This window comes from Hylobates moloch, unplaced genomic scaffold (genome assembly GCF_009828535.3).
Source record: "Hylobates moloch isolate HMO894 unplaced genomic scaffold, HMol_V3 SCAFFOLD_14, whole genome shotgun sequence".
NCBI lineage: Eukaryota > Metazoa > Chordata > Mammalia > Primates > Hylobatidae > Hylobates > Hylobates moloch.
In genome coordinates this window covers 33901461-33927193 of record NW_026652289.1, presented here as the reverse complement: position 1 = coordinate 33927193, position 25733 = coordinate 33901461, and the positions used below count along the sequence as shown (strand labels likewise).

At 45.4% G+C, this 25733-nt stretch overlaps 1 protein-coding gene across 1 annotated transcript in view; it reads right to left on the bottom strand.

The window, feature by feature from the left end:
* Positions 1 to 20519, bottom strand: part of PGPEP1L (pyroglutamyl-peptidase I like) — a 59791-nt gene extending 39272 nt beyond the window's left edge. The window contains exons 1-2 of the mRNA XM_032175306.2: positions 20499 to 20519; positions 18275 to 18501 (exon numbers count right to left, since the gene is read on the bottom strand). The gene's annotated coding sequence lies outside the window, so the exon portion shown is untranslated. The remainder of the gene's footprint in view (positions 1 to 18274; positions 18502 to 20498) is intronic.
* Positions 20520 to 25733: the final 5214 nt, after the last annotated feature.

Below are 25733 nucleotides of genomic sequence, written 5' to 3'. Positions count from 1 at the left end.
AGGTGGGCAGGGGTGGTGGTGGGGTGGTGGCAGTGCAGTATACAGTGGCATGGGGACAACTACAGTGCCTAGTGTTCAGCAGGGATGGCAGTGGTGCCTTTACCCACCTTGTTCTATAGGGTGATTTTTTGGTCTCTGTGACTGAAGCTTTATTTGTTTTCTTATCTGTTTTGTAATTTTATTGAAACCACATACTCTACTTCTACTCTTTAATCGTTACTCTTGAAGATAGCCAAATAAGAGCAGCTCCAGTCTGCAGCTCCCAGCGAGATCAACCAGAATGTGAGTGATTTCTGCATTTCCAACTGAGGTACCCAGTTCATCTCATTGGGACTGGCTGGACAGTGGATGCAGCCCACGGAGGGCAAGCCGAAGGAGGGTGGGGCATTGCCTCACCTGGGAGGCACAAGGGGTCAGGGGATTCCCCTCTCTGAGCCAAGGGAAGCTGTGAGAGACTGTACTAGGAGGAACAGTGCACTCCAGCCCAGATACTGTGCTTTTCCCACGGTCTTTGCAACTGGCTGACCAGGAGATTCCCTCCAGTGCTTAGGCCACCAGAGCCCTGAGTTTCAAGCACAAAACTGGATGGGTGTTTGGGCAGACACCGAGCTAGCTGCAGGAGTTTATTTTTTTTTCATACCCCAAGGGCACCCGGAACACCAGCGAAACAGAATCGTTCACTCCCCTGGAAGGAGGGTTGAAGCCAGGGAGCCAAGTGCTCTGGCTCAGCGGGTTCCACTCCCACAGGGCCCAGCAAGCTAAGATCCACTGGCTTGAAATTCTCGCTGCAGCACAGCAGTCTGAGGTCGACCTAGGACCCTTGAGCTTGGTGGGGGGAGAGGCGTCCACCATTGCTGAGGCTTAAGTAGGTGGTTTTACCCTCACAGTGTAAACGAAGCCACTGGGAAGTTCAAACTGGGTGCAGCTCACCACAGCTCAACAAGGCCACTGCGGCCAGACTGCCTCTCTAGATCCCTCCTCTCTGGGAAGGGCATCTCTGAAAAAAAAGGCAGCAGCCCCAGTCAGGGACATATAGCTAAAACCCCCCATCTCTCTGGGACAGAGCACCTGGGGGAAGGGGCAGCTGTGGGCGCAGCTTCAGCAGACTTAAATGTCCCTGCCTGACAGCTCTGAAGAGAGCAGCAGATCTCCCAGCACAGCGTCTGATCTCTGATAAGGGACAGACTGCCTCCTCAAGTGGGCCCCTGACCCCCATGTATCCTGACTGGGAGACACCTCCCAGTAGGGGCCGACAGACACCTCATATAGGAGAGCTCTGGCTGGCATCTGGCAGGTGCCCCTCTAGGACGAAGCTTCAGGCAGCAATCTTTGCTGCTGTGCAGCCTCTGCCAGTGATACCCAGGCAAACAGGGTCTACAGTGAACCTCCTGCAAATTCCAGCAGACCTGCAGTAGAGGGGCCTGACTGTTAGAAGGAAAACTAACAAACAGAAAGAAATAGCATCAACATCAACAAAAAGGACGTCCAGACACAGAAACCCCACTTGAAGGTCACCAACATCAGAGACCAAAGGTAGATAAATCCATGAAGATGGGGAAAAACCAGTGCAAAAAGGCTGAAAATTCCAAAAACCAGAATGTCTGTTCACCTCAAAAGGATCACAGCTCCTTGCCAGCAAGGGAACAAAACTGGATGGAGAATGAGTTTGATGAATTGACAGAAGTAGGCTTCACAAGGTGGATAATAACAAACTCCTCTGAGCTAAAGAAGCATGTTCTAACCCAATGTAAGGAAGCTAAGAACCTTGAAAAAAGGTTAGATGAATTGCTAACTAGAATAACCAGTTTAGAGAAGAACATAATTGACTTGATGGAGCTGAAAACAGAGCACAAGAACTTCATGAAGCATACACAAGTATCAATAGCTGAATCGATCAAGCAGAAGAAAGGATATCAGAGATTGAAGATCAACTCAATGAAATAACGTGAGAAGACAAGATTAGAGAAAAAAAACAGTGGAAAGAAACAAAGCTTCCAAGAAATATGGGACTATGTGAAAAGAATAAATCTACGTTTGACTGGTGTACCTGAAAGTGACAGGGAGAATGGAACCAAGTTGGAAAACTCTCTTCAGGGTATTATCCAGCAGAACTTCCCCAACCTAGCAAGGCAGGCCAACATTCAGATTCAGGAAATACAGAGACCACCACAAAGATATTCCTTGAGAAGAGCAACCCCAAGACACATAATTGTCACATTCACCAAGGTTGAAATGAAGGAAAAAATGTTAAGGGCAGCCAGAGAGAAAGGTCGGGTTACCCACAAAGGGAAGCCCATCAGACTAATAGCAGATCTCTCAGCAGAAACCCTACAAGCCAGAAGAGAGTGGGGGCCAATATCCAACATTCTTAAAGAATTTTCAACCCAGAATTTCATATCCAGCCAAACTAAGCTTCATAAGTGAAGGAGAAATAAAATCCTTTACAGACAAGCAAATGTTGAGAGATTTTGTCACCACCAGGCCTGCCTGACAAGAGCTCCTGAAGGAAGCACCAAATATGGAAAGGAACCACCGGTAACAGCCACTGTGAAACCATACCGAATTGTAAAGACCATTGATGATATGAAGAAACTGCATCAACTAACGGGCAAAATAACCAGCTAGTATCATAATGACAGGATCAAATTCACACATAACAATATTAACCTTAAACGTAAATGGGCTAAATGCCCCAATTAAAATACACAGACTGGCAAATTGGATAAAGAGTCAAGACCCATTGGTGTCTCATGTGCAAAGACATACATAGGCTCAAAATAAAGGGACGAAGGAATATTTACCAAGCAAATGGAAAGCAAAAAAAAAAAAAAAAAAAAAGCATCAGTTACAATCCTAGTCTCTGATAAAACAGACTTTAAACCAACAAAGATCAAAAGAGACAAAGAAGGGCATTACATAATGGTAAAGGGATCAATGCAACAAGAAGAGCTAACCATCTTAATATATATGCACCCAATACAGGAGCACCCAGATTCATAAAGCAAGTTCTTGGAGACCTACAAAGAGACTTGGATTCCCACACATTAATACTGGGAGACTTTAACACCCCACTGTCAATATTAAACAGATCAATGAGACAGAAAATTAACAAGGATATCTAGGACTTGAATTCAGCTCTGCAGACCTAAGAGACATCTAACAGAACTCTCCACCCCAAATCAACAGAATATACATTCTTCTCAGCACCACATCACACTTATTCTAAAACTGACCACATAATTGGAAGTAAAGCACTCCTCAGCAAATGCAAAAGAATGGAAATTATAATAAATAGTCTCTCAGGCCACAGTGCAATCAAATTAGAACTCAGGATTAAGAAACTCAAAACCGCACAACTACATGGAAACTGAACAACCTGCTCCTGAATGACTACTGGGTACATAACGAAATTGAGGCAGAAATAAAGATGTTCTTTGAAACCAATGAGAACAAAGACACAACATACCAGAATCTCTGGGACACATTTAAAGCAGTGTGTAGAGGGAAGTTTATAGCATTAAATGCCTACAAGAGAAAGCAGTAAAGATCTAAAATCAACACCCTAACATCACAATTAGAAGAACTAGGGAAGCAAGAACAAATTCAAAAGCTAGCAGAAGACAAGAAATAACGAAGATCAGAGCAGAACTGAAGGAGATAGAGGCATGAAAAACCCTTCAAAAAAAATCAATGAATCCAGGAGCTGGTTTTTTGAAAAGATCAACAAAGTAGATAATATGCTAGCCAGACTAATAAAGAAGAAAAAAGAATCAAATAGACGCAATAAAAAATGGTAAAGGGGATTATCACCACCGATCCCACAGAAATACAAACTACCAGAGAATACTATAAACACCTCTACACAAATAAACTAGAAAATATAGAAGAAATGGATAAATCCCGGGACACATACACCCTCCCAAGATTAAACCAGGAAGAACTCGAATCCCTGAACAGACCAATAACAAGTTCTGAAATTGAGGCACTAATTAATGGCCTACCAACTAAAAAAAGTCCAGGACCAGACGGATTCATGACCAAATTCTATCAGAGGTACAAAGAGGAGCTGGTACCATTCCTTCTGAAACTATTCCAAACAATAGATAAAGAGGGAATCCTCCCTAACTCATTTTATGAGGCCAGCATCATCCTGATACCAAAAACCTGGCAGACAAACAACAAAAAGAGAATTTCAGCCCAATATCCCTGATTAACATTGATGCAAAAATCCTCAATAAAATACTGGCAAACTGAATCCAGCAGCACATCAAAAAGCTAAAATGTTATCTACCATGATCAAGTTGGCTTCATCCCTGGGATGCAAGGCTGGTTCAACATACACAAATCAATAAATGTAAGCCATCACATAAACAGAACCAAAGACAAAAACTACATGATTATCTCAATAGATGCAGAAAAGGCCTTTGACAAAATTCAACACCCTTCATGCTAAAAACTCTCAATAAACTAGGTACTGATGGAATGTATCTCAAAATAATAAGAGCTATTTATGACGAACCCACAACCAATATCATACTGAATGGGCAAAAACTGGAAATTCCCTTTGAAAACCAGCAAAAGACAAGGACGCCCTCTCTCACCACTCCTATTCAACACAGTATTGGAAGTTCTGGCCAGGGCAGTCAGGCGAAAGAAAGAAATAAAGGGTATTCAAATAGGAAGAGAAGAAGTCAAATTGTCTGTTTGCAGATGACATGATTGTATATTTAGAAAACCCCATCGTCGCAGCCCAAAATTTCCTTAAGGTGATAAGCAACTTCAGCAAAGTCTCAGGATACAAAATCAATGTGCAAAAATTACAAGCATTCTTATACACCAATAACAGACAGCCAAATCATGAGTGAACTCCCATTCACAATTGCTACAAAGAGAATAAAATACCTAGGAATACAACTTACAGGGGATGTGAAGGACCTCTTCAAGGAGAACCTCAAATCACTGCTCAAGGAAATAAGAGGACACAAATAGAAAAACATTCCATGCTCATAAATAGGAAGAATCAATATTATGAAAATGGCCATACTGCCCAAAGTAATTTATAGATTCAATGCTATCCCCATCAAGCTACCATTGACTTTCTTCACAGAACTGGAAAAAACTACTTTAAATTTCATATGGAACCAAAAAAAAGCCCACATAGCCAAGACAATCCTAAGCAAAAAGAACAATGCTGGAGGCATCACATTACCTGACTTCAAACTATACTACAAGGCTACAGTAACAAAAACAGCATGGTACTGGTACCAAAACAGATATATAAACCAATGGAACAGAACAGAGGCCTCAGAAATAACAGCACACATCTACAACCATCTGATCTTTGACAAACCTGACAAAAACAAGCAATGGGGAAAAGATTTGCTATTTAATAAATGGTATTGGGAAAACTGGCTAGCTATATGCAGAAAGCTGAAACTGGAACCCTTCCTTACACCTTACACAAAAATTAATTCAAGATGGATTAAAGACTTAAACATAAGAAACATAAGACCTAAAACCCTAAGAACCCTAGAAGAAAACCTAGACAATACCATTCAGGACATAGGCATGAGCAAAGACTTCATGACTAAAACACCAAAAGCAATGGCAACAAAAGCCAAAATTGACAAATGCAATCTAATTAAACTAAAGAGATTCAGCACAGAAAAAGAAACTATCATCAGAGTGAACAAGCAACCTACAGAATGGGAGAACATTTTTGCAATCTACCCACCTGACAAAGGGCTAATATCCAGAATCTATAAGGAACTTAAATTTACAAGAAAAAAACAACCCCATCAAAAAGTGGGCGAAGGATATGAACAGACACTTCTCAAAAGAAGACATTTATGCCACCGAGAAACATATGTAAAAAAGCTCATCATCACTGATCATTAGAGAAATGCAAATCAAAACCACAATGAGATATCATCTCATGCCAGTTAGAATGGTGATCATTAAAAAGTCAGGAAACAGATACTGGAGAGGATTAGGATAAATAGGAATACTTTTACACTGTTGGTGGGAGTGTAAACTAGTTCAACAATTGTGGAAGACAGTGTGGCGATTCCTCAAGGATCTAGAACTAGAAATACACAGATACAGAAAATCAAACACTGTATGTTCTCACTGATACTGGGAGTTAAACAATGAGAACACACGGACACTGGGGGTGCGGGTGGGCATCACACACTGGGGCCTGTCAGGGGGTGGGGGGCTGGAGGAGGGACAGCATTAGGAGAAATACCTAATGTAGATGATGGGTTGATGGGTGCAGCAAACCACCATGGCACGTGTATACCTATGTAACAAACCTGCACGTTCTGCACATGTACCCCAGAACTTAAAGTATAATAAAACAATTACATGAAAAAAAGAGAACACAAAATTGAAAAAACAAAAAAAATATTTACTCTGTTAAATTATATATGTATGGCAAAATTTCAAAAGTCTAAAGCTGATATCTGGATGCCTGTCCCGTAGAATACAAGGACCTTAAAAAACTTAAACTTTGGCCTGGCACGGTGACTCACGCCTGTAATTCCAGCACTTTGGGAGGCTGAGGCAGGTGGATCATGAGGTCAGGAGATCGAGACCATCCTGGCCAACATGGTGAAACCCCGTCTCTACTAAAAATACAAAAATTAGCTGGGCATGGTGGCACGCACCTGTAGTCCCAGCTACTTAGGAGGCTGAGGCAGGAGAATAGCTTGAACCTGGGATGCAGAGGTTGCAGTGAGCCAAGATCATGCCACTGCACTCCAGCCTGGGTGACAGAGCAAGACTCTGCCTCAAAAAACAAAAAACTTAAACTTTGATCATCCTGCTTGGCTTATAAAAGCTTTCACTGTCTTACATTTTAGTTCAGTTCTCTATTTAAAGCCTAACAAGAAGCTATTGGCCCGGCATGGTGGCTCACACCTGTAATCCCAGCACTGTGGGAGGCCGAGGTGGATTGATTGCTTGAGTCCAGGAGTTCAAGATCAGCCTGGGCAACATGGCAAAAGCTTGCCTCTACTAAAAAATACAAAAATTAGCCAGGCATGGTGGCACGTGCCTGTAGTCCCAGCTATACTGCATTCCAGCATGGGCAATTGGAGTGAGACCCTGTATCAAAAAAGAAAAAAAAATGGAGCTATTACTACTATGACCTTATACAAATAATGCTAGTTTAGATTTTGCCTGCGGGCTCACTACCCCTCCTTGCATTTCACACTGTCTTTCTCAGATCATTTTCCTTCCTTCTGAAGGACATCCTTTAGTTGTTCCCTTAGCATTGTGTCTTTTGATAGTAAACTCTTGGTGTTTGTTTTTATAAAAATGTCTTTGCTTCATTTTTCGTGTTTTTGAAACATAATTTTGCTGGGTACACAATTATATTGATAATTTTTTGGCACTTTGAATATATTACTCTATGTATTCTGGCTTTTACTGTTGCCTTTGAGATATTTACTCTTAGTCTAATTAGATTGTCAATTATTTCCAAGTAATCTGTCTTTTTCTCTCTGGCTAAAGACCTCCTTGTCTTTGGTGTTCTGTAGCTTAACTATAATGTGTATGGGTGTGGATCTTGTTTGTCCTTGCTTGGTCTATTTTGTGCTCATCTCTGTGGATTCATGCCTTTCATCACTTCTGGAATATTCTCAGTCATTATCTCTTTGAATATTGCTTCTCTTCCATTCTCATTGTTCTCTTCTTCTGGAACTCCTACTAAATATATTTAGAACATCACATTTTATTGTCCACATTTATTTTCTGTCTTCTTTCTATATCTCCTTATGCTGCTCTTTTGAGTAATATCTTCAGATCTATCTTCTAGTTCACTAATTTTCTTTTTTTTTTTTTTTTTTTTTTGAGACGGAGTCTTGCTCTGTCACCCAGGCTGGAGTGCAGTGGCGCAATCTCGGCTCACTGCAAGCTCCGCCTCCCGGGTTCACACCATTCTCCTGCCTCAGCCTCCCAAGTAGCTGGGACTACAGGCGCCCACCAACACGCCCGGCTAATTTTTTGTATTTTTAGTAGAGACGGGGTTTCACCGTGTTAGCCAGGATGGCCTCGATCTCCTGCCCAGCCTCGGCCTCCCAAAGTGCTGGGATTACAGGCTTGAGCCACCGTGCCCGGCGTTCACTAATTTTCTCTTCATTTGTCTCTAAACTTCCATATATGCATATGCATGTATATCTATATATGTATCTAATCTGTCTTTATTGAGATATAATTCACCTCCCATACAATTATAGCATTTAAAGTCTACAATTCAGCCCGGGTGCAGTGGCTCACACCTGTAATCCCAGCACTTTGGGAGGCCAAGGTGGGTGGATCACCTGAGGTCAGGAGTTTGAGACCAGCCTGGCCGACATGGTGAAACCCCATCTCTACTAAAAACATAAAAATTAGCTGGGCATGGTGACGTGCCTGAAATCCCAGCTACTTGGGAGACTGAGACAGGAGAATCTCTTGAACCCGGGAGGCAGAGGTTGCAGTGACCCAAGATGGCATCACTGCACTCCAGCCTGGGCGACAGAGCTAGACTCTGTCTCTAAATAAATAAAGTCTACAACTCAATGGTTTTTAGTAGATGCACAGAGTTATGTAACCATTACTACAATCAATTTTAGAATCTTTCTATCACTCCCAAAAGAAACCCCATATTCATTGTCACTCCCCATTTCCCCACCACCTTCCTCCTCTGCACCTACCCTAGAAAACCATTAATCCTCTTTTTGTCTCAATAGATTTGCTTAATCTGGACAATCATATAAGTGGGATCTTACCATATGTAGTCTTTCGTGACTGGTGCCTTTCATTTGCCATAATTCTAACCTGCCTTTTAAATCATGTTACATTTTTCACCTCAACAGCTGTGTTTTGAATTTCTGTAAGTTTTATTCCTCTCCTTTTCAGTTCACCTGATCTTTTCAATCTTTTTGCTTATTTTGTGATTCTATCTTTAAGTATTTCATATGTAGTTATGCTATTTTGTGATCATTCTTGTAGCTGAAGTCCTTGAGCTTCTAAATCTGCTTCTGCTGATTCCTAACTCGTGGTAGTTTGCTTCTCTGTGTATTTGGTGATCTTTAATTGGAAACTGACATTTAGTTCATCTTAATTTGTGAAAAATCAGAGGTTTTCATTCAAGAGAAATTGCATAAGCTTCTGCAGGAGTCAGGGTGCTTGAGACTACAAGGTCCCTTAAGGGACTGACTTAAAGAAAGGTCAGACCACAAGGTCCCTCAAGGGTCTGACTTAAAGAGGCTTGGTTTCATCTCCACTCCCCTTGCTGCTCACAATGCTGATCATGAAATTCACCCTCACCTGTGTATGTGTGCTAACCACTCACTCACCACAGCCTGAAGCTCTTGGTATGTGTGTATGGGTGTGCGTATGTCTAGGTGTATACATGCATGTGTATATAGGGGTATATGTGTGTGCATATGTATATGTATGGGTGTGCATGTGTGTTGTGTGTGCATGTTGTATATGTATATATGTATGCACGTGTGTATGCCTGTGTGTGCATGTTGTATACTTATGCATGTGTGTATGCATGTGTACATGTGTGGGTATGTGCTTGGTCCTCAGAGCTGCCCTTTACCTTCTGCTTGCCCAGCCATGCACAGAGGCTCTGTCTTACCTAGTGTTATCTACCTTATCTGTGAATCATCAGAGTCAGATCCTATTTGCCGGCAGCTAGGAACCTTGACTCACGGAATAGCCTTTTAGTAACAGAAGAATTATCTATGTGAGCACTGGCAATATGCCCCACCTGGTTCTAAGGGGTTTACATGTGTTAACTCCCTTAATCATCACGCCTTCCCATTTCACAGATGAGAAAACTGAGACACAGAAAAGCTGGGTGGCTTATCTTGGGTCTCACAGCTTGCCACTGTTGCAGCTTGGAGCTAAACCCAGGAGGCCTGGCTCTTTTCCATTCTCATGACTGCAAAAAGAAATGGAAGGGTTCAGGGTCATCGAAGATTTGGCAGAAAAGGTCCTGTGCTCTGAGGAACTGCCTGCAGACACACAGGAGCCCATAAAGCCCCAGGCTGGCCTTTCTGGTATGTTGTGTGCTGCAGTGAGGCTTGGCAGTGGCTCTGGGATTCCCTCAGCTTTTTCCTGGTTGAAAGAAACCTAAATTCTGACTCAAGAGTTGAGAGTTTTCCTTGATTGCATCTGTACTGACAGCCTAGAAAACCGATGCTACGGCTGCTGCAAATGCATGGTGCAAGGGGTTTTGCTGCATTTTCAGCTTGACCGAGAAACTTAGAATAGACTAAAGACCCCACGTTGATCCAACGGAGGCATGAAATTGATGGCCAAGTGTGAATAAGCAGTTGGCGGTGTGTCACTTGAGTGACAGTTGCATGGGGACAGAGAGCAGACAAGTGCCCCAAGGAGAAGAGGCAGTTCCCTCCTCAAGGCCTGTCTGAGGTTGTGCTTTCTCCTAGTTGGCTACTTTCTTACAAATAAGCATGTTGCTTATGACAATAGACATTTATTAAGTGCTTACTCTGTGCCCAGGTGCTCAAATAGCTGCTTGTACAAAGTGGCTTTACATTACATACTTACCTCTTTGGATCCTCAGAACAACCCTGCAACATCTGCTCTATTATTCCCTCATTTCATGAATGAGAAAACTGAGGCTGGGGGAAATGACTTGCCCCCGGGCCCCATAGCCAGAAGGGACGCAGACAATAGAAACCTAGCTCTGGGCCAGCAAACCTGCTCTGGGGACACTCCCCATCCCTCCCAGGAGGGTCCCTTTAGGCCCTTTTCTTTACTTCAGAGGCAGGAGGGGCACGAGGCAGACAAGTCACAAACCAAGTGCCAAAGACAAGCTGTTCTCCCAGGGGCCCATGCACTTGTTTTCCCTCCTGCCCCTGCAGATCTGGTTACTGAGGGACCTGCACGCTGGAGGTTTCTCAGCAGCCACAGAAGAAACTCACTGGGCACTGAGCTCCCGGGTCTTGAGCTGCAGGGTTTTTACCTTCACTGCTTCCCAGCTGGAATTCACCAAGTGCTGCCGGAAGGGCCCAAAACCTGAAACCAAACGTGCCCAGGTTTGCTCAAGCCACACCTTGGGACTGGGGCCTCTACTCCTGGCTGCACTCAAGCACCAGGCCCCACCCCATAAGACTCTCTTCCTGCTCCTCAGACCATCTTGGGCCCTAGGGATCTTTGCACGTCCCCTTCCCCATGGAGGCTGCAACTGTGCCAACCTGGGAACATTCTCAGAGTCCTCACATGTGAGGCATTGTTGGGGAGCAAAGAAAGAACAGGGAGCTGACCCAGTGCCAAGCTGGGAGGGCTTAAGAACATGTGCACAAATGTCTGAATAAAGAGCATGCTTTGTAAAGAACCCTGGAATAGACCCACATGAATATGCCCAATTGTTTGTTGACACAGGTGCAAAAGCAATTTCAATGGAAAAGGGATAGGTTCGTCAACAAATGGTGTAGAATTAGACACCAACAGGCAAAAAACCCGGACCCTTCAACCTAAACCTCACCCCCTTACACAAAACTTGACCCAAATGAATAATGGACTTAAATATAAAAAGCAAAAGTAGCCTGGCATGGTGGCTCATGCCTGTAATCCCAGCATTATGGGGGGCCAAGGTGGGTGGATCACCTGAGGTCGGGAGTTCGAGACCAGCCTGGCCAACATGGTGAAACCCTGTCTCTACTAAATATACAAAAATTAGCCAGACATAGTGGTGGGCACCTACAATCCCAGCTACTAAGAAGGCTGAGGCAGGAGAATTGCTTGAAGCCGGGAGGCAGAGGTTGCAGTGAGCTGAGATTGCACCACTTCACTCCAGCCTGGGCGAAAGAGCAAAACTGTTTCAGAAAACAAACAAAAAACTAAGTTTTTTGGGGGGGAAGGAGAAAATCTTAGGCTATAAGGCTAGGCAAAGAGTTCTTAGATTTGAAACCAAAAGCAGGCTGCATAACAGGAATAATTAACAAACTAGATTCCATCAAAATTAAAAACTTTTGCTCTGTGAAAGACCCTGTTAAGAGGAGGAAGAGACAAGCTACAGGTGGAGAAAATAGTTGCAAATCATGTACTTCACCAAGGCTTTGTATATAAAATACATAAAGAACTCTTGAAACTCAAACAGTCCAATTAGCAGATGGGCAAACCACATGAAGAGACATGTCAGTGATGAGGATATACAGGTGGCAAATAAGTACATGAAAATATGCTCAACATCATTAGCTATCATAGAAATACAAATTAAAACCTGGAGATGTCACAATACACTTATCAGAGCGGCTAAAATAGACTGATAACATCAAATGTTGGCAAGGATGAGGAGAAACTAGGTCACTCACACATTGCTGGTGGGAATATAAAATGGTACTGTTGCTCTGGGAAATAGTTTGACAATTTTTTTTTTAAGTGAAAGTGGATTTACTAGCATTTGCACTCCTGGACATTTATCTCAGAGAAATGAAAACTTATTTTCATACAGAAGTATATACAAAAATGTCCAGAGAAGCTTTATTTGTAACAGACCAAAGCTGGAAACTACCCAAATGTTCTTCAGTGGGTTAACAGTCAAACAAATCATGGTTCACCTATCTCACGGAACACACTCAGCAGTGGAAAAAAAAAAGTAGAAACATCAAAATGTCCATCAACTGATGAATGGCAAACAAAATGTGGTATAATCCACACAATGAAATATTATTTGTCAATAAAAAGGAAGGAAGTGCTGATACATGCTACTGAGAGGTGACAGCATGCTGGCAGTCCTCGCAGCCCTTGCTCACTCTCCGCGCCTCCTCTGCCTGGGCTCCCACTTTGGCGGCACTTGAGGAGCCCTTCAGCCCACCGCTGCACTGTGGGAGCCCCTTTCTGGGCTGGCCAAGGCCGGAGCCGGCTCCCTCAGCTTGCCGGGAGGTTTGGAGGGAGAGGCACAGGCGGGAACCGGGGTTGCACGCAGTGCTTGCCGGCCAGTGCGAATTCTGGGTGGGCGTGGGCTCCGCGGGCTCCGCACTCAGAGCCGCCGGCCAGCCCCGGCAGCCCGGGGCAGTGAGGGGCTTAGCATCTGGGCCAGCAGCTGCTGTGCTCAATTTCTCGCCGGGCCTTAGCTGCCTTCCCGTGGGGCAGGGCTCAGGACCTGCAGCCCGCCATGCCTGAGCTCCCCCTCCTCTATGGGCTCCTGTGCCGCCCGAGGCTCCCTGACAACTGCGGCCCCCTGTTCCACGGCGCCCAGTCCCACTGACCACCCCAAGGGCTGAGGAGCACGAGGGCATGGTGCAGGACTGGCAGGCAGCTCCACCTGCGGCACCAGTGTGGGATCCACTGGGTGAAGCCAGCAGGGCTCCTGAGTCTAGTGGGGACTTGGAGAACCTTTATGTCTAGCTAAGGGATTGTAAATACACCAATCAGCACACTCTGTCTCTAGCTCAAGGTTTGTAAACACCCCAATCAGCACCCTGAGTCTACCTCAGGGTTGGTGAATGCACCAATTGACACTCTGTATCTAGCTACCCTGGTGGTGACTTGGAGAACCTTTGTATCCACACTCTGTATCTAGCTAATCTAGTGGGGAACTTTTGTGTCTAGCTCAGGGATTGTAAACACACCAATCAGCACCCTGTCAAAACAGACCAATCAGCTCTCTGTAAAATGGACCAATCAGCAGGATGTGGGTGGGGCCAGATAAGAGAATAAAAGCAGACTGCTCGAGCCAGCAGTGGCAACCCGCTCAGGTCCCCCTTCCACACTGTGGAAGCTTTGTTCTTTCACTCTTTGCAATCAATCTTGCTGCTGCTCACTCTTTGGGTCCACACTGCCTTTATGAGCTGTAACACTCACTGTGAAGGTCTGCAGTTTCACTCCTGAAACCAGCGAGACCACGAACCCACTGGGAGGAACTAACAACTCCAGACACGCCGCCTTAAGAGCTGTAACACTCACTGCAAAGGTCCGCAGCTTCACTCCTGAGCCAGCGAGACCATGAACCCACCAGACGGAAGAAACTCCGAACACATCAGAACATCAGAAGGAATAAACTCCCGACACGCCGCCTTTAAGAACTGTAACACTCACCGCGAAGGTCCGCGGATTCATTCTTGAAGTCAGTGAGACCAAGAACCCACCAATTCTGGACACACTACCACGTGGCTCAGCCTTGAAAACATGCTAAGTGAAAGAAGCCAGAGGCAAAGGACCACATGTAAAATGATTCCATTTATATGAAATGTCAGAAGAGGCACATCTATAGGGACAGAAAGTACATTAGTGGTTGCCAGAAGCTGGGTACGTGTGTTGTGCGAGGACATGAGTGGGGAAAGGTGTGGGGTTTCTTTTTGGGGTGCTGAAAATGTTCTAAAATTGACTGTAGTGATGAACATGTAACTGACTGTACTGAACCACTGAATGTTACTCGCTTTAAATGAGTAAATTGTATAGCATGTAGATTATATTTCAATGAAGTAGTTTAAAAACTTTATATAATGAAGGGACTATTGATACACACAACTTGGATGAACCTTAAATTATGCCAAGTGAAAAAGAACCAATCTCAAAAGGACATATACCGCATGATTTCATTTATATACTATTTGTGTTTTATTTTTGCTTGTTTGCTTTTTGAGACAGAGTCTCACCCTGCCACCTAGGCTGGAGTGCAGTGGTGCGATCTCTGCTCACTGCAACCTCTGCCTCCTGGGTTCAAGCAATTCTCCTGCCTCAGCCTCTTGAGTAGCTGGGATTACAGGCGCCCATCACCATGCCAGGCTAATTTTTATATTTTTTGTAGAGATGGGGTTTCACTATGTTGGCCAGGCTGGTCACGAACTCCTGCCTTAAGGGATCCACCCCTCTGGGCCTCTCAAAGTGCTGGGATTATAGGCGTGAGCCATCACACCTGGCCCTATTTTTGTTTTCAGACAGGATTGCACTCTGTCATGCAGGCTGGAGTGTAGTACCACGATCATAGCTTACCGCAGCTTCCACCTCCTGGGCTGAAGTGATCCTTCCACCTCAGCCTCCCGAGTAGCTGGGACCACAGGTGCATGCCACCATGTCTGGTTAACTTTTTGTATTTTTGCCATGTTGCCCAGGCTGCCCTCACACTCCTGGTCTCAGGTGATCCACCCATCTCAACCTCCCAAAGTGCTGGGATTACAGGTGTGAGCAATTGTGCCCAGCCTACATAAAATACTTGTAAAATAAAATGATTACACAGATGGAGAACAGACTAATGGTTGCCAGGTGTTTGAGATGGGAGGAAGGGGGTGGGTGTGGCTGTAAAGAGCTGGCACGAGCTAGCTCTGTGGTGATGGTACTGCTAGGTATCTTGATTGTGGTGGTGGTGATAGGAAGCTACACGAGCTGAAACTACACACACACACACACGCACACATACTGCACACACATACAAATTTTGAATTATACCAATGTCAATATCCTGGCTTTTATATTGAAAATGTTAATATGTCAGTATCAGGAGAGGCTGGGTAAAGGATACAGGGAACCTCTCTGTACATTTCTTTGCAAATTCCTATGAATATTTATTTCAAAATAAAGTTTTAAAAACTCTGTGGCCTCCTGTGTGGGAGACTAGCCAGTGCCAGATACGCCCGTGATGGAGTCAGGTGCTCAATTAAGTGGGCTGCAGATACAAGTGGAATTCTCTAACTCAGCTTTATCCTGGAGCACAACTGAGGTTTTCAGTTCCATCTCTGATTCCTGTGACACAGTTCTCAATTCATTCAAATTCTTAGATGAGGAAAGGGCTGTGACTACACGTCAGTCTCTGAAAACCCAGCTCCCTGGACCTCAGGCCTTCAGAGTAGGAACCAGTTCTGGAGAGAAACTTGAATTATGCCTTTGCAATTCCTGAACATCTGGGTCAGGACCCACAAACAGGGTTGGCTCACGAGGGAGTAAAATCTTTCTCAGGGAATGAAAAAGTTGTGGACAGGACGTCCCAAAAAGCCCATGGTGTCCTCTGATTTGACCAAATCCTTCAGAATAAATAAGACTTTAGCTGCCCCTGGAAACAGCCAGAAAAAAAGAAAAAAAAAGGGCAGTTATAGAAAATAGCAAGATTAAGAAAAAAAAGCACTGAGAAGCCAGGTACCTCCTGGGATAATAAAAATACAACAAAAATGCAGCAACACACACAAAAATCACATTCTGCTTTAGAATCATATTGATATCAGCAAATATGACATCTCTTATCTGTTTTAAATTAGAAAAATCAACACTGCAAATGAAGGTTTGAAGCTCTTGTGTTGCAAGGTCAAACCTTACTTTAAACTTGGTCGGGCCACCCAGTGGAACTTGCAAAAGGAGCTGGAGAAATCTTAGAATTCTGAGAGGCCCATGGGAGCGATGCATGTTTTCTCACTCTTGTTATTGTTGGTGCCAGTCTGAACACCTTGATCTGGAAGCAATTTGTCGGAACCCTGGTTCTCCCACCATCTGTCTACATGCCAATTGTCTTGGCGAGATTTATACACGAAGCAAATCCAATTAAATGAAGAGACTGCCCCTGGCAGCTCTAAGCATTTCTAACACAGGAAGGCCACGCTCTGGAATCCAGCGGGCATTCCCAAATCACAGCTGATTATCAGGTACTTCATCAAACAATCTCCAGTTTGCCAGCAAACCACAGGCTGACAAGACAAAGGCAGGGGTCAGAGTGATTCTAAGATGGTGCTTCAATGTTCGTATTTCATTCATGACAAGCATTGCATGTATTCGGGGTAGTTTCCTTAGGAATTCAAGAGTAATTTGAACCATTCGATCTCCAGAACCAAAATAACCCAAATAAGCATGGGAGATAAAAGGTTTCCCAAAGAACTTTCTTTTTCTCAGAAGGTCGATAAGAGTTTGAATTATATTCCAAAAAGATTAAATGACACAACTTTCAATTTCCCGTTCATCCAGGAAACCCTGTCTCTTCATCCAACACAACTCAGAAAACTTAAAACCAGCCAAATGTGTCTAACTAAAAATGAAGGCTGGACACGATGGCTCATGCCTATAATCCCAGCATTTTGGGAGGCCAAGGCGGGAGGATCACTTCAGCCCGGAAGTTAGAGACCAGTCTGGGGAATACAGGAAAACCGTTTCTACTAAAAACTAAAATAAACTGTGGGGTGTGGTGGTGAGTGCCTGTTGCCCTAGCTACTCCAGAGGCTGAGGTGGGAGGATTACTTGAGCTCAGGAGTTCGAGGCTGTGGTGAGCAGCCTCTGAGTCACTGCACTCCGGCCTGGACAACAGAGGGAGACTGTCTCAGAAAAATCAAAAATATAAAAATAAAAATAGGGCCAGGCACAACAGTTCATGCCTGTAGTCCCAGCACTTTGGGAGGCTGAGGCGGGCAGATCACAAGAAGTCAAGAGATTGAAACCATCCTGGCCAACATGGTGAAACCCCATCTCTACTAAAAATATAAAAATTAGCTGGGCATGGTGGTGCATGCCTGTAGTCCCAGCTACTTGGGAGGCTGAGGCAGGAGAATCGCTTGAACCCGGGAGGCAGAGGTTGCAGTGAGCCGAGATCATGCCGCTGCACTCCAGCCTAGTGACAGAGCGAGACTGTCTCAAAAAAATAAAAAATAAAAAAAAATAAGAATAAAGAGCTTTGTGAAGATCAGGCCCCCAGGGACCAGCTGGGATGCTGACTTGGTGAGGCATGTGTGGGTGGGGGTGACTCTGGATGTGCTGGTGTCTGCAGGAGTGAGCAGCCACCATTCCTACCACGTTGACCTTCTGGGGCTCAGGGTCTCCAGGTAGTGGCTCTCAGGGGGGGCTTCAGAGCTCCCTAAAAAATGGAAGTTCTTACTCTAGGAGTGGGTACTGGGTACCACCTTTGCAGGTGGCCATTGTAGATGGGCTTGCAAGCCTTGTGAGGGCCCTGTGGTTTCTGGGCCTATAGATCCCTCTTCCTTGCTATGAGTCTGCACCCCCAAGGGATACCTCACGTGCCTCGGGCCCCACCCAGGGAAAGCAGGTACCAGCCTCAGCTTCCTCCCTGCTAGGTTGAAAGGCAAGGTCTGAGCCTAAGCCACCAGTGGCACCTTTGTGCCTGCCACTCAAGAGTTATTTGAGGCGAATGAGCCACAGAAGCAGAAATGCCTGTGTTCCTGATTGCTTATTAATGGGGCACAGCAGGAAGTTCGTTTCCATCTGGAAATATTAGCACCACCAGTTGCCACTCTTTTTCCCTCAGGGAACTGTTTAAGACCCAGAGGCAGGCTAAAAGCAGCAACCAACAGGAGAAAAAAAAATTTTATAGTCTTACCGGTCACCACCACGCAGCTGGGCTGGGAATCCATGAAGACGGAGTGGGAGCTCGCTCTGCGCTTCCTGGGTCAGGCAGTGGCCCAGTGGCCGGGCTCTGCGCGCTCTGAGCTCCGGGAGCCTCCTCTGCCTGGCGGCGTGCTGGCGGGGGGCCGCTATGGAGCGGGAGCCCAACCCCTCCTGGCCGCCGGGCTTCCGTAGCGTTCTGGGCCCCGAAAGGCCAAGGATCTAGGGGAGAGTGACAAGGCAATGCCCCTTGAAAGCAGAACGATCCAGCGCAGGACAGCGGGTCGGAGAGCCAGCAGGGGCTTTCTGGACATTTGAGTCTGGGTTTGTTGTTCGGGATGGTTCAAAGGCGAGCTAAGGGTTTGGCTACCAGCTGTCCCGGTTTGCCTGGGATGGAGGGGGGTCTGGGACCGGACACTAGATCGTGCTCAAACGGGTACCGTCCTGGGAACTGTGGGCTACCCTACAAGTCGTTTACTTAGATCTTATTTTTTCCTCTTTAGTAATCTCCGCTCCCTGCTAGAGCCCCTCATTGTGTTTGGCCATTATTTGGTAAAATTTGATTGCTCTGGAAACTAATTCCACAGAATATGTGAGATGTGAGCAAAAAAAAAAAAAAAAAAGAAAACTATAGATGAATCTTATGGCGCCTGCCTTTCAAATATTGATTGCAAGCACCGCTGCCTAGAAGCTGTGGGTCCTCAGGAAAGTTAACCTCTGTGCTCAGGTTTCCCGTTTTGAGAAACGAGGATCACAGCACCGGATCATGTATGGATTGTTTCTGTGCCCCAGGCACTGTCCCCAGGTTCATCAGCCCTGAGGGACAGAGGCTTGCCACCTAGTGTCTGTGCAGACTTGCTAGCTCTGTGCTCACCAGCCTGCGTTCTGCCTGTGAAAAGTGCTGGCTTGACACTGTGCAGGACTCCTTAAACGTGCCACTGACAGTGAGCCACAGCCGTGGCATGCCACCTGGCTCTGCAGACAGTCCTCCTCTTTTTAACTGTGTCAGAATAACTGAAAAAGCTAACATTTGGGGCTATTTCCTCTATTGAAGAAGCTGTTTTACAATATCTTGACCTTTCAGAGAATACTATTTAAAAACAAAACAAACTTTCGGCCAGGTGCACTGGCTCATGCCTTTAATTTCAGCATTTTCAGAGACCAAGGTAGGAGGATAGTCTGAGGCCAGGAGTTCAAGATCAACCTGGGCAACATGGCAAGACTGCATCAATTTTTTTTTTTTTTTTTTGGAGACGGAGTCTCGCTCTGTCACCCAGGCTGGAGTGCAGTGGCATGATCTCGGCTCACTGCAAGCTCTGCCTCCCGGGTTCACGCCATTCTCCTGCCTCAGCCTCTCCAAGTGGCTGAGACTATAGGCACCCGCCACCACGCCCGGCTAATTTTTTGTATTTTGAGTAGAGACAGGGTTTCACCGTGGTCTCGATCTCCTGACCTCGTGATCCGCCCGCCTCGGCCTCCCAAAGTGCTGGGATTACAAGCGTGAGCCACCGCGCCCAGCCGTCAATTAAATTTTTAAAAATGTGGTGTATGCCCATAGTCCTGACTTCTCAGGGAGGCTGAAGCGGGAGGATCACTTGAATCCAGTCAGTCATAACTGCACCTCTGCACTCCACCCTGGGTGCCAGAGTGAGACCCTGTCTCTAAAAATATTCTTAATTTTTTTTTTAAACTGAAAGTACTATTTTTCTAAAGCTGTATAATAAGAGGAAGAGCCATAATTCTCTGTCCCCATCTAGGTCTGGGGAGGAGAAGCTCCTTCAGGGAAGCAGGCAGAGCCACTCAAGCACGGTGCTACCTCTAGAGAGCCCAGTGTGACAGCAGGAACACGTGGCTCCATCTGCTGAATTGTCCTCCTGATATAAAGCCCTCCCTTTTAATTGGGATCACCCCCCGGGGATTAGACCCCACCTGATGGCTTTCTGGGATTCTGAACCAGGCGCAATTCCCTTTAATTGGCTCCTGGTGTGGGTTGCAGCCTTCTTTACAGCCAACAGGTGGGAAGCGCCATTTGCTCCCACTGGTCTCCCACTCCCTGCCCTGAGAAGCTGGGGCCCACCTTGTATTGAGTGGGATGCAAAGGGCTTTGTACTTTGCCTCATTTCACGGAAGTTACCCAGTTTCTCATATTCCCCGGAGGCACTTGTGGAGGTGGTCTCAACCTCCTCTGGGCAGCAGCTCTCCTGGCTCCTATCACTTACCTAGTTCCATCACGGTGTGTCTGCAGTCAGTGAATTCTTGGTCTCGCTGACTTCAAGAATGAAGCCTCGGACCCTCGCGGTGAATGTTAGTTTTTAAAGGCGGCGTGTCTAGAGTTTGTTCCTTCTGATGCTCGGATTTGTTCGGAGTTTCTTCCTTCTGGCAGATTTCGTGGTCTCGCTTACTTCAGAAGTGAAGCCGCAGACCTTCGCGGTGAGTGTTACGGCTCTTAAAGGGGGGTGTCTGGAGTTATTCGTTACTCCAGGTGGGTTCGTGGTCTCGCTAGCTTCAGGAATGAAGCTGCAGGCCTTCGTGGTGAGTGTTATAGCTCATAAAGGCAGTGTAGACCCAAACAGCGAGCAGTAGCAGCACTTAGTGCGAAAAAGAGAAAGAAAGAACAAAACTTCCATATAGTGGAAGGGGACGCAAACAGGTTGCTATTGCCGGCTCAGGCAGCCGGCTTTTATTCTCTTATCTGGCCCCACCCACATCCTGCTGATTGGTCCATTTTACAGACAGCCGATTGGTCTGTCTTACAGAGAGCTGATTGGTCCGTTTTGACAGGGTGCTGATTGGTGCGTTTACAATCCCTGAGCTAGACACAGAAGTTCTCCACGGTCCCCACCAGAGTAGCTAGATACAGAGTGTGGATTGGTGCATTCGCAAACCCTGAGCTAGACACAGGGTGCTGATTGGTGTGTTTACAAACCTTGAGCTAGATAGAGTGCCGATTGGTGTATTTACAATCCCTTAGTTAGACATAAAGGTTCTCCAAGTCCCCACCAGACTCAGAAGCCCAGCTGGCTTCACCCAGTGGATCCCCCACTGGGGCCGCAGGTGGAGCTACTTGCCAGTCCCGTGCTGTGTGCCCACAATCCTCAGCCCTAGGGTGGTCGATGGGACTGGGTGCTGTGGAGCAGCGGGCGGCACTCGTGGGGAGGCTCAGGCCACGCAGGAGCCCAAGGCCGGGGGGAGGAGGCTCAGGCATGGCAGGCTGCAGGTCCGGAGCCCTGTCCTGCAGGGGGGCAGCTAAGGCCCGGGGAGAAGTCGAACACAACAGCTGCTGGCCCAGGTGCTAAGCCCTTCACTGCCCGGGGCCGGCGGGGTCAGCTGGCCTCTCCCAGTGCTGGGCCCACAGAGCCCACGCCCACCCGAAACTCGCGCTGGCCCGCAAGCACCGCGTGCAGCCCCGGTTCCCACCCGTGCCTCTCCCTCCACACCTCCCCACAAGCTGAGGGAGCCGGCTCCGGCCTTGGCCAGCCCAGGAAGGGGCTCCCACAGTGCAGCAGGGGGCTGAAGGGCTTCTCAAGTGCTGCCAAAGTGGGAGCCCAGGCACAGGAGGCACCGAGAGTGAGCGAGAGCTGCCAGCATGCTGTCACCTCTCAATGGGAGCTTGGCTTCCCCTGCACAGTTAAAGGAAGAGATTGGACCCTTAAGAAATGCCCACTTTTTTTTTTTTTTTTTGAGATGTAGTCTCGCTCTGTCGCCCAGGCTGGAGTGCAGTGATGCGATCTTGGCTCACTGCAACCTCTGCCACCCAGGTTCAAGCAGTTCTCTCCCTCAGCCTCCGGAGTAGCTGGGATTACAGGCACCTGCCACCAGCCCTGGCTATTTTTTGTATTTTTAGTAGAGACAGAGTTTGACCATCTTGGCCAGGCTGGTCTTGAACTCCTGACCTCGTGATCCACCTGCCTCAGCCTCCCAAGGTGCTATGATCACAGGCGTGAGCCACCGCGCCCGTCCAGAAATGCCCACATTTGTAAAGTTGGTTGCTGCTAGGGTCCAACTGTGCTATCAACATTCACCGATGAGGTCTGGGAATGGGAACTTGTGTTTAAGGAGACTCCTTAAGTGCTAAGACTGCCCATCTTTAACCATACTACTTTTCTGATAACAAAGCTCAAATTTTCATCATTTTTTTTTTATTTGACATGAGCTATTCTAACTAAACTGTAATGTGTCCTGTAGTTTTCACTTTCCCATAATTCACTTATTTTTTTCTGTTCTAAAGTTTTCTCTAATTTTGAAATTAATAGAAAAAGAAACCGACAAATATAAAATATTTTACTTAGTCACAGTGATATGTCTATTTTTGTATTCATTCATCTCCCCTCTCCCCACACAAGAAACTCCCAGCACATTCCTACTTTCTGGAATGAAAATAGTTCCAAGAAGTATGGATTTTGAGGTTCAACATCTGCACTTTTATTTCTTTTTCCATTGTAAAAACAAATGGTCTCTAATAATTGATGTCAAACACAGTCTTCAGGCCGATGAAATACAGTAAGCCTGAGAACGACTAAAGCAACTAAATGGAGCTATTTTATTTAACAGAAAGCACAGTGATCTTCCTTACGAGCTGGATTCCCGAGAGGAAAATGTTTGTAATCAGATTTGACTCTAGGATTAAGAGGGCAAGGTGCGACCCTCTTAGTGAACCGGAAAGTAAGCAACAGTACACAAGTGTTCTCACCAGGGACAGCAAATGGGAGTTGCCAAGATTACAAGATCCCAAGACCTAAACTATTTCATCTGCTGAACTAAACTTAAAACTTTGTGGGATTTGTTTTAAATTTCTCATTGGCAAGTGGTGACTTCCTGCTCTAGCAAGAAAAATGATTAAAGGGGTTTGTTTACTGTCTCTGACACAAACAGCTCTTACAACACATTTTGTACACTTGACATAAATGAAATTTAATCAAACTGGTCAAATTCCTTTGGGAGGTGGGGAGAAAATAAATCAATCAGCAAGAAGCACTTGTGATTTCCAAAATAATGATAACAAGTCTTTCTCTATGTCAAACATCACTGTTTCCAGATAAGCAACTTAGCTCTACTATAAAACACAATCCATAGCCAAATTGCTTCTTGTCAAAGCACTAAGGGATCCTCCAATAATGTTACCCTACCAAGGCAGATTCAGAACTCACCCGCCTCTATACCTCTGCCTCTGCAGCTTTGTACCCCAGTAGGGGCCAGCCAGCACACGATTTCCGAAAAGGGCTATAAAATAAATGAATAAATGTAGTAGGCTTTTTTTTTTTTTTCTGAGACAGAGTCTCACCCTGTGGCCCAAGGTAGAATGCAGTGGTGCAATCTCGGTTCACTGCAACCTCCGCCTCCCGGTTCAAGCAATTCTCGTGCCTCAGCCTCCTGAGTAGCTGGGATTACAGGTGTGCAGCACCACACCAGGCTAATTTTAGTAGCGCCTGTAGTCCCAGCTAATCGGGAGGCTGAGGCAGGAGAATGGCATGAACCTGGGAGGCAGAGCTTGCAGTGAGCCGAAATCACACGCTGCACTCCAACCTGGGCGACAGAGTGAGACTCTGTCTCAAAAAATAAAATAAATAAAATAAAATAAAATAAATAAAATATTCCTGGCAGTTTTCTGTGATATATCACAAGGTGATATTTCTGTTACATTTTGCAGAAGAAGGATTTGTCTTTATTTTTCTTGTGTCTTATATTTTTCCCTTAGACTTTCGCTAAGCCTTGATCACTTTTTTTTTTAGGGACTACAGCTCCTTGACTGCAAAGTAACAACTGTTGCAAAAGGAAGTTTTCTACTTGTTAAAATCCAGTAGCTTGTTAGCCCTATTGTTTAAATACTGGATTTTTCTTTCAAATTTCACAATTATCTTAGGAATGACTGGAACATTTGTGTTCTTAACACTGAGGAAATTCCTGTGTAGACAAATGAGGCCAGATGGAGGGTGCAGCAGAGAGCTTAATATCCTCTTGGAATGGAAGGGGGACCATACTAAAACATGCTCCGGGCCTTCGAGGGGCCCCTAATTTCCGGTATACACATATAAGAGGCATTTTTCATTTTTCCTTGATTGGGGCCAAGGGTAATTTTTGTGTCAGAAGTGAGTGCTAAGTGGCTGAGTAGGTTTGAGGAAGGCTTAGAGATCCAGCTTATTTATGGATAATCTGATTATAATATTTATGATCATTGATTTTTAAAAATTACTGGACCTCTTAAACATGGTTGGATATGAGACTGGTGTATACTGAAGCTAATAGCTTTCTCTTTCTAAAGAGATAGTGTCTCTCTCTGACAACACACAGGCTGGAGTGCAGTGGCACTGTCAGAGCTCATGGCATCCTCAAACTCCTGGGCTCAAGCAATCCTCCCACCTCAGCCTTCTGTGTAGCTGGGACCGCAGGTGTGTGCCACCATGCTTGGCTAATTTTTTAATTTTTTCTTTTTTGCAGAGATGGAGTCTTGCTATGTTGCTCAGGCTGGTCTTGAACTCTTGGCCTCAAGCAATCCTCCTGCCTTGGCCTCCCAAAGTGTTGGGATTACAGGTGGGAGCCACCTCTTGGGGCCTAAGGGTTTTCTTATATATCAGCAATAACTAATTCTAATGTAGTTGGAGAAAAGAAAGCCCATCCACAATGCCCTTCAAATATCAGAAATCTCTAGGAATAAACCTGGCAAGAAATGTATGAGATCCCTTTGTGGAAAACTAGAACTAGCGGGATGTAGTGGCTCATGCTAGTAATCCCAGCACTTTGGGAGGCCGAGGCAGGTGGATCACCTGAGGTCAGGAGTTCCAGACAAGCCTGGCCAACATGGTGAAACCCCGTCTCTACTAAAAATACAAAAATTAGCCAGGTGTAGTGATTCATGCCTGTAATCCTAGCTACTTAGGAGGCTGAGGCAGGAGAATCACTTGAACCCAGGAGGTGGAGGTTGCAGTGAGCCGAGATCGCACCATTGCATTCCAGCCTGGGCAACAAGAGTGAAACTGTCTCAAAAAAAAAGAAAAGAAAACTGTGGGTCTTTAGGAAAAAAACATAGAAGACCCAAATAAACCAAAGGATGCTATGTTCTATAATGGGAAGATTCAAAACTTTAAAAATGTTAATGCAAACAGATATTAAAGACTAGATGCAACTGGCTTGCCTTCCCAGATATCCAAATATATGCTAAAAGCTAGGGTAATTAAAATAGTGCAGTGTTGTAGAAATAGGAAAACTGTCAATAAAACAGCTAGAATGTTTATGAGAATTTAATATACGGTTAAAGAGATAATTCAAATTAGTTGCAGAAAGAATATACCATTTAATGAAGTGGGAACCATGATATACAGTCAGATCCATTCCTTATGCCATATAGGTCAGTAAATTCTGATTGGATTAAAATTCAAATCTGAAAATCAAGACAGTAAAAATACTGGAAGTAAATTTAGAAGAATTATTTTCTAGTTCTGGAGTAGTTTCAAATTACT